This window comes from Astatotilapia calliptera, chromosome 17, assembly GCF_964374335.1.
Source record: "Astatotilapia calliptera chromosome 17, fAstCal68.1, whole genome shotgun sequence".
Taxonomy (NCBI): Eukaryota; Metazoa; Chordata; class Actinopteri; order Cichliformes; family Cichlidae; genus Astatotilapia; species Astatotilapia calliptera.
The window spans coordinates 10,418,931-10,428,606 of NC_137438.1; the positions used below are offsets into that span (position 1 = coordinate 10,418,931).

General features: G+C 42.8%; 1 protein-coding gene across 3 annotated transcripts in view; it reads right to left on the reverse strand.

Annotated features, from left to right (window-relative positions):
- Window positions 1–9,676, reverse strand: part of fnbp1l (formin binding protein 1-like) — a 61,695-nt gene that overhangs the window by 47,600 nt on the left and 4,419 nt on the right. The gene's annotated exons all lie outside the window — the stretch shown is intronic.

Consider the following 9,676-nt stretch of genomic DNA (forward strand, 5'->3'; position numbering starts at 1 on the left):
TCAGCAATCACTCACAATCCTGGCACTGCCATGGTATCTGTAGTCTGCATTTACCACATGTGTATCTGTTGCAGTGAACACATCGCACAGTGGCATGATTGTTCTTGCAATTGTGTTTGACCTGACACATGGCTCTTTTTCCAGGGCTCGGTGTGGAGGGTTGTGTCAAAGGCAACTGTTCTTTTCTTGCCTTCTTCGCAGCTACATGAGAGTGAGCTAACTCCCTTGCAAGCTCCACCAGGAAGTCCACCCGTCTTTCCTTCGTCCCGGAGCATGCTTGATACAGCACATGTGCATTCAGTGCTGCCATGTCAATCATGTTATAAAACACGGCAACTGGCCAGCGCCGTGTTCCTCTGCGGACAGTGTACTCCCGAACCATCTGGTCCATCACATCCACGCCACACTTTGTTTTGTTGTAAAGGGTGACAGTGTTTGGCTTCCTTTTGGTAGTGTTATCAGTCTGAACCACGCCGTGCATGCTGCTAAGAATATAGACTGTCTTCTTCCGTTTGGCCGCATACGCCGTCAGCGTGGCAGCAGAGGTTGAAAACACCTAAGAAATAAGATAAATTGTTATTTCCATAGCACTTTTACACACAATGAAACACATAAACATAGAACCAGAAAAGACCTGCAACATACCTGAGTGGTGAATTCATTGCGATCTGTCTGTCTAGTGGATTGAGGAATTTCCCTGCGAATCTTGTTGACTGTGCCGAGGATGGTGGTTTTCCGTCTAAGAAGTTTTTGCGCAAGTGAAAGCGATGTGAAAAAATTGTCCGTGGTAACATTTCTGCCCTTGTCTAGGAATGGTTCCATCAGCCTCATTACTACATTTTCAGAAAGTCTCTCCCCAGTGGGACGACTGGGGTCCTTGCCAAGATATGGGAAGACATTGCAAATGTACTTGGATTTTAGGTCGCAAGCCACCCAAAACTTGATCCCAAACTTGTCCGGCTTACTTGCAATATACTGCAGGAAACTGCACCGAGTCTTTGATGGGAAAAGCTGTTCATCAACGGTGATATGTAGACCAGGGTTGTAGCACGTGATGCAGTTGGTGACAAATGATCCCCACAAACTGGAAATTGCAGCGAACTTATCAGTCTTTGCTCGATCACTGCGGGTGGACTTGTCATCAAAGCGTAGGTGTTGCATGATTTCTTTGAAGCGGTTTCGTGCCATAGTTCCAATTATCTGTGGGTTTCCCAGGTTTGCTGACCAGCAGTCATTTAGAGATGGAACCCTGGTAACCCCCCGCAAGATGACAATTGCAATAAATGCCATTAGTTCAGGGAGGTCCATGAACCAATGAACATGCTCCGTTTGCTGTGCATGTTGAACAGTCCATTCTTGAATGCTACGAAGCATGTCAAGAGTGATGAAACACAGGAAGCTCCGAAGGCGACTCGTGATATTTCTCCTGGCCTTAGCCGTTGGCTCTCCATCTGCAGCGTACGCTTCTATTGGGGTGAAAGGGAGACAGGTCCCCACCTGTTCTTCACGCCACACTGTGCCATCTTTCGCTGTCTCAGTCCCCAAACAAGCTCTCTTTTTAGGTGCAGAAGCAGTCTCCTCATCTGCAGTGTGAACAAATTCAAATTGTGAGCAATGGGAAGGTCCAGTATCTCCTCCTCTGTATCAGAATAATGTCTGAAATATCTTACTTACAAACTACATCCACTTACTTATTTGAAATGAAATAGGAAATAACATGAAATGCAACTAACCGGAAGACTGATCAGACAGCTCTGAGTCCGAATCCGGCTGAACTTGTAGGTCTTCTCCATCCGAGTCACAAGGGTCGACTTCCCTCAGGATCATTTCCAAGGCCTGCTGAGTGGTGAGTCTTCTCTGCATTTTCTTTCCTTGGAGAGGAGGTCCGTACACCACAGAATTCTTCAGGGCAATGAAGGATTAGGCTAAGTGTAGTGAGATTGTATCATATATATAGGGCTTGGCTTCCTGATCAATGCTCCACTACCAAAAGGAAGCCAAGCCCTGCCACCCTTTACAACAAAACAAGGTGTGATCACATTGATGCCACAATGGACGACTGATCAATGCTCCACTACCAAAAGGAAGCCAAGCCCTGCCACCCTTTACAACAAAACAAGGTGTGATCACATTGATGCCACAATGGACGACTGATCAATGCTCCACTACCAAAAGGAAGCCAAGCCCTGCCACCCTTTACAACAAAACAAGGTGTGATCACATTGATGCCACAATGGACGACTGATCAATGCTCCACTACCAAAAGGAAGCCAAGCCCTGCCACCCTTTACAACAAAACAAGGTGTGATCACATTGATGCCACAATGGACGACTGATCAATGCTCCACTACCTTTTTTTTTTTTTTTTTACTTTGATTTTTATTAGGTTATTTTATCATTGTGGACATACAGTAAAGAAAATAACAAACAGACATACAAATGGGTCTATAATTCTTGCAGTATTCTTTGTTTTTTCCTTCTTTGGGTAAGATTGTTATAATAGCTTCTCCCCATGATGGTGGAGCTATTCCCTGATTCAGAGTCCAGTTGAAGCAAGATAGAAGAAGTGGCTTGAGTTCTTCTTTGAAAACTTTGTAACTTTGTAGGTGTGATCACATTGATGCCACAATGGACGACTGATCAATGCTCCACTACCAAAAGGAAGCCAAGCCCTGCCACCCTTTACAACAAAACAAGGTGTGATCACATTGATGCCACAATGGACGACTGATCAATGCTCCACTACCAAAAGGAAGCCAAGCCCTGCCACCCTTTACAACAAAACAAGGTGTGATCACATTGATGCCACAATGGACGACTGATCAATGCTCCACTACCAAAAGGAAGCCAAGCCCTGCCACCCTTTACAACAAAACAAGGTGTGATCACATTGATGCCACAATGGACGACTGATCAATGCTCCACTACCTTTTTTTTTTTTTTTTTTACTTTGATTTTTATTAGGTTATTTTATCATTGTGGACATACAGTAAAGAAAATAACAAACAGACATACAAATGGGTCTATAATTCTTGCAGTATTCTTTGTTTTTTCCTTCTTTGGGTAAGATTGTTATAATAGCTTCTCCCCATGATGGTGGAGCTATTCCCTGATTCAGAGTCCAGTTGAAGCAAGATAGAAGAAGTGGCTTGAGTTCTTCTTTGAAAACTTTGTAACTTTGTAGGTGTGATCACATTGATGCCACAATGGACGACTGATCAATGCTCCACTACCAAAAGGAAGCCAAGCCCTGCCACCCTTTACAACAAAACAAGGTGTGATCACATTGATGCCACAATGGACGACTGATCAATGCTCCACTACCTTTTTTTTTTTTTTTTTTACTTTGATTTTTATTAGGTTATTTTATCATTGTGGACATACAGTAAAGAAAATAACAAACAGACATACATATAAACAAACAGAGTCTGGAGTTTACATATCTTTCTCCATTTATCACATTGCAGAAAAAAAAAGAAAACCTATTATGTTATTTCATTTGTGTCACTTCTGAATGTTTTCCACTTCCTCCATAGTCTGTCGTATTTACCTCCCATCAGTCTAATGTTGAGTGTTATTTTTTCCATCTCTGAGATATCCTCTACAATACTTGCAGTATTCTTTGTTTTTTCCTTCTTTGGGTAAGATTGTTATAATAGCTTCTCCCCATGATGGTGGAGCTATTCCCTGATTCAGAGTCCAGTTGAAGCAAGATAGAAGAAGTGGCTTGAGTTCTTCTTTGAAAACTTTGTAACTTTGTAGGTGTGATCACATTGATGCCACAATGGACGACTGATCAATGCTCCACTACCAAAAGGAAGCCAAGCCCTGCCACCCTTTACAACAAAACAAGGTGTGATCACATTGATGCCACAATGGACGACTGATCAATGCTCCACTACCAAAAGGAAGCCAAGCCCTGCCACCCTTTACAACAAAACAAGGTGTGATCACATTGATGCCACAATGGACGACTGATCAATGCTCCACTACCAAAAGGAAGCCAAGCCCTGCCACCCTTTACAACAAAACAAGGTGTGATCACATTGATGCCACAATGGACGACTGATCAATGCTCCACTACCAAAAGGAAGCCAAGCCCTGCCACCCTTTACAACAAAACAAGGTGTGATCACAGGGCTTGGCTTCCTTTTGGTAGTGGACAATTGATCAGGAAGCCAAGCCAAGGTAAATGCAGACTACAGATACCATGGCAGTGCCAGGATTGTGAGTGATTGCTGAAAATGTTGAAATGTACTCACTCACTTTTTATAATTATTTGTAAAAATGTGTACAAATGGTTGATTTTTTGTACTGTTTTTATCAATAAATCTCAGCAACAAAGGACATACACCCATGTGTGTTGATTTCTCCCTAAGATGGCAAACTGAAACACTCCAAGTTGGTGACTTTTGGAGATTTGTTTCCCTGGATGATTGAGAATGCATCAAGATGAAACAAAAGGAAGCTCACCGCTTTTAGCAGCTCCCCCACCCCCTCATCCACACACCCCCACTCCCCTCCCTCCAGAATTCCCAGGTAACAACCCAATTTACATATGAATGACTAGCCAATTTAGCTTCCACTTGCCTGAAGCTAAAGCTTAGCTAAAAGCCTACCAGCCATTTGGCTGCTCTCCGGGTTTTAAAGGTAGAAAGGTAGAAGCCTGGGCCTTCCTAGTGTTAATGGAAATGACTACCTGGTTGTTTCTCCAGCTCTCTGTGTTCACAGTGGAGACCTTTAAATATGGTCTAAAATGTCCAGTTTAAGTAAGAGCTCTCAAATCATGCACAAAACAACTCTTCTGGGCGCTTTGAGTGCTCGGAAGAGTAGAAAAGCGCTATATAAGAACCAGTCCATGTATATACGTGATGAGAGAAGTTGTAAAACTTCAGCAGGAAGTATTTTATCATTACAAGGTAGGTTTGTGATTTCTGGGACTATCACAGTTCATAATACCCATCATAGTCCTCCATGCTCAGTGGCTGACAATCACAAGTAATTTCTGCTTTCTCTACCAACCAAAAGACAGCAAGCAAAGTGGCTACATTCATATTTCAGACCGTATAAGCTCTAATGTAATCCATAAACTAATGAATAACCTAAATCGCAGCACCAAAAAACAGACACAAGTAACAGCAACACTCTTAACAGCGCCCACTTCTGACTGACATCTACTGAGCCATGCTGGCATCTCTTCATTAGAAAATTAGATGTTCCAGTCATTGAATCCAAATATTTCGATAGACACAAACGTGAGACTAAAATTTTCACCCGGACGTTTGAGAGAAAAACAAAGAGAAAAAGACAGCTTTGTAGGGTAATTTCCACTGCCATTCAGCAAAATTGATTAATGTTTGGATCCGTTTATCTAAACTCATTATGCTCTGCTTTGACCCACTACATCCTATTCATACTTGATGTACCCTGTCTCTAATGATTTTCCCACTAGGATGATTAGAGTTGCATCTCACCCATTAAGTCTTTAAAATCTACTTGCTACGCAATCCATCCGCCTTCATCTATTCACCTCCTACCACCCAAAACCTCCCTCTTCTCTCATCATTAACCTCCTCCCTCTGCAGCGTTTCTTCTCTCACACTTCCTTCATTCCTGTCCACCTTCATCATCATCCCTGTCTTTAGTAAATGTGTGTTGGCACAGCTTCAGTTAATTAAGAAAGACATCCACCCTAACAAGCAGGACGTCCACGAAGCAATGTGGGCGTCAAGCATCAGTTGCGTCACACATCCAGAGCTGAAAACAACGTGCCTCTCACTAGCACCTACAAAAACACCCCCTCCACATTCATGCAATGTGTTGACAAGCTTGGCCAGGCCTGACTGTAACAGCTTGTCATGTCCAGGCCACTGCCCTTGGCTTCAACATGACATCATTCGCACCCGCTGTGACCTGCAACGAACCGGACCACTGCCCGGTTAAACAGTAGGAACCTTCTTAAAAGACCTTCCGCTATCAAAGTGGAAGACAAAGAGAAGACACTGCCCATAAAAGCCTGAGATTTGTTCTCTGTTTATGCTACACAGACAGTCACACAGAGCTGTCAAAATATTTTACACATTCAGAAACTAAAGCTAAGAACTCCCCATAAAATTTGAATAATTACTCTGCATGCTGCAAACCAGATGTACTCTTAAGTTATCAGTTTTATATCATCATAAGAATAACAGACCCTGGGCTACAGTCAACGGAAACTGGAAGCAGACATTATCAGAAGTCTGTGGACATCAGACTAAAACCAGGCACAGCCTCAATGGGAGAAGGAGTGAGGAGAACTCTGGAAAATGATCAAGGGACTTGTTGTTTTTTAAAGATTCAGACTGAAATGGCCCAATAATACCACTGCAACAAAGTCAGAAAACAATAGAGGACAAAATGTAGCATACGTACACAATACAGCACATCCTCAGAGCTGCACATTGATAACACATCACAACTGCCAACTACACAAGTGTAAATCCTGACTAAAAATTGAGTGACATCAATTGTACAAAAGAAAATGGTGAAAAAACCTCCAACGGTTCAGAAAAACATGCCTGGTAAGGGGGGGGGGTAATACTCTGGAAAGAAGAGGAATGAAAGTCACTAGAAGAAAGACAAAAAACGTGTGTGCAACTGACACTTAGACAGGTGGAAAGGTAAACAGAGATAGTGAAGATAGGAGCAGCGATACTGAGGGTCGATACATGGGTTTAAACATCCAAAGCAACAGACAATGTACAGGAGTGGATAAGAAGAGAGCGCACACAGGGTGGAGCAGCTGGAGATGAGTGTCAGAGGGATTTGTTAGAGAAGCATAGCAACAAGATTGAAAGGAAAGTTTTATAAGATGGTAGTGAGTCCTGCTGGTTTGGTTTGGAGATGGTGGCACTGACAAAAAGACAGGAGGCCAAGCTAGAGATGTTAAGATTTTCACTAGTCGTGACCAAAGTGGACAAGATTAGAAATTAGCACATCAGAGGGACAGCTCAGGCTGATTGATTTGGAGACAAATTCATAGAAAAAAGGCTGGACATGTTCTGGGGAGGAATAGTGGATATATTGGAGCTGCCAGGCAGGAGGAAAGGGGGGAAGACCACAGAGAAGATTCATGTAGTGAAGGAAAATGCAGAGGGTTGGTGTGACAGAGGAGGGACAGGGTGAGATGCTGAAAGAAGAAAAAGATGATGATGAAACAAAAAAAAAAAAGAACAAATAAAAGCTGCAAATGTGAGGTGTTTGGTGGCAAATCGATAGCTGAATGGCTGCAAAAGACAACAAACAGGAGCAGCTTCCAGCTGTCAGCACCGAGTCTCAGGTTTAATTCCAGCCTGGGTAAAATGTATAGCCCTGTTCAATTTCCCAATGATTTTTGTCTTTCTCTAATAATGGCACAATGCCATATAGTAAGTATACTTTTTACTACTACTGTATACAACATTATTCAAAAGTATCTAATCTTTTGCATAAAAGACACAAAAAGACCTGAAAGCAGCAAGAATAGTGCCATAAAAATAGATGACGCTAGACTCTGACATACTGCAGGCCAGTCTATAAATATCACCAACACGAGCAATGATAACAAACACCCTTGTATGAGTCTGAAGGCCACCTGATGCCAAGAACGCAAACAATCCTCTTGCTAAATGCATGAAATCATTTACACGTAACCCCCACTACCCTGCACAGCACCTCCCGTGTGACATGTGAAGAATCAAAATAGCGAGTCTTTTCTGACAATGTGCACGACAGATGAAGGAAAGAGCACCAAAGTCCTGTGAGCCTTTGTGCATGAAGCTAAAACCAGGTCGCTGTTCTGAATCTGAGCCTCGACAATCAGTCTCCTTTCCATCGGACAGCCTTTTAAGTGAAATCATGTCCAGCCTGTCCTTTCTCCAACTACCCCACACCTTCCCATTCTCGATCCCCTTATCCTAGTCTTTCGGTTTGGCCGATCAGCAGAGACGACCGCCCGTCAGCCTCTTGTCCTTCAGTCAGACTTGGCTGCTCCACTGTGCTGGCCTCCAACTCACCTCGTCCAGAGAGACCAAAGCACAGCATGGCAGCATCCTGGCACTAACGCACACACTCATACAACACACAGAAGAGCTTTAATTCAGACAAACGCTTCCTACTTCACGAGTGTGTGTCGGACGGCAGGAAGCCAGCGAGGTAATAGGATGTTCCTTGCTCGCTTTGTAGCGTCTCAAAGAGCTGGGCTAAAGCCAAAGAGTGGAGTAAAAGCACAAAGCCGCACTGAAAACGACGCTGGCTTCCCTTCTTCCAGTTTCATTTAGGGACGACACCTAAGAAGGTGATACAGGGTGAAATACAAACAAACAAACTGCGATTGGGGTGACTTAGTGTTAAATTCTGCCGCCCAAATGTGAGAATTTCATTTTTTTTTAAATCTGATTGAGTTTTGAACTGCTCACATTAGAATATAGCAAAATGTAGCCAGTATCTTAATAGGTGAAGCAGCCACTTACCCAACTGTACATAGAATAACAGTTTTTTAAGCCAACTGTAATCTTTTAGTTGGACACAGTTTTATTGTTATTGTTATTCTCAGACTTTTATTTGAAATCAGAGACTTCAATTTTAGAATAAAACAAAAACAGAAAATAAAAGCACACTTCCTGACATTAGAGGGGCAGTCATCTGTAAAGCACAACAGCCAATCAACAGTTTTATGTGGTGTCTTGTGGAGGATAAGCCCTAATCTGACATCAGACAGCCAACACATTAATCCCATCAGCGGACTCGGGGATTATGACGGTGTGTGTCAGCCAGCGTCTACAGTCAGCATATCGGAAGCGCTTCACTGATGGTATACAGACTGGAGCATGTGACAGCGTATCTCATCATTCATAATTTTCTGTTACTCATATACAGTACACTGCTTGGGCTGTGGTAAACACAAGACACAGAGCATTTCATGTAAAACCCCCACACAGACTTATGCTTTCCTTTGTTTATATCAATGCATTTCTGCAGCTCACAAACTCATCACAACCACAACATTAGCACAGTGGATCACCATTCATTCACATCTCTTTGTGATTTTGATCCACAGAAGAAAAACTGAATGGGAAACTCTCAAAGCAGACGCGAGGCCAACAAACCCCTGACAAATCATATGTGAGTCCATGTGTGCTTTATTTCCCAAGTCTTCCCCCCCCCCCTTTTTTTCTTTTGCATCTCAGGCAACCAAACAGATCTCTCTTTGTGGGTAGCAGATGATCGGGTTACATGTGAGGGCTGAGCAAGAAAAAAGAAAAAGAAAAGGAAAAAAATATGAATTTATTTTAAAATGCAGATAATAATCACTGAGGTCAGCCGGAGGAGTATCATCTTGGGGAGATGAAGTGCTCCCTCCTCCTCCTCCTGCACACACACATATACAGAGAGAGACGGGGGGGGAGTGCTTCTGGTAGCCTTTCTGGTTACACAGCTCGTAATGGCCAACACCCAAAAAAAATACAGGATGGAGCCCCACCGCAAGATTAATTTAAGCTAAAATCTGCATACACTGCAACTAAGAAACACTATTTTGAGAAAGGGATGGTAAAAAAAATCATCTTCTAATATCGGCTGCAGCTCGTGTTTGACACACTTGTAACATTTAAATGTTACTCACATTTTAGCCATGATTTCACTATAAAGGTAGGACACA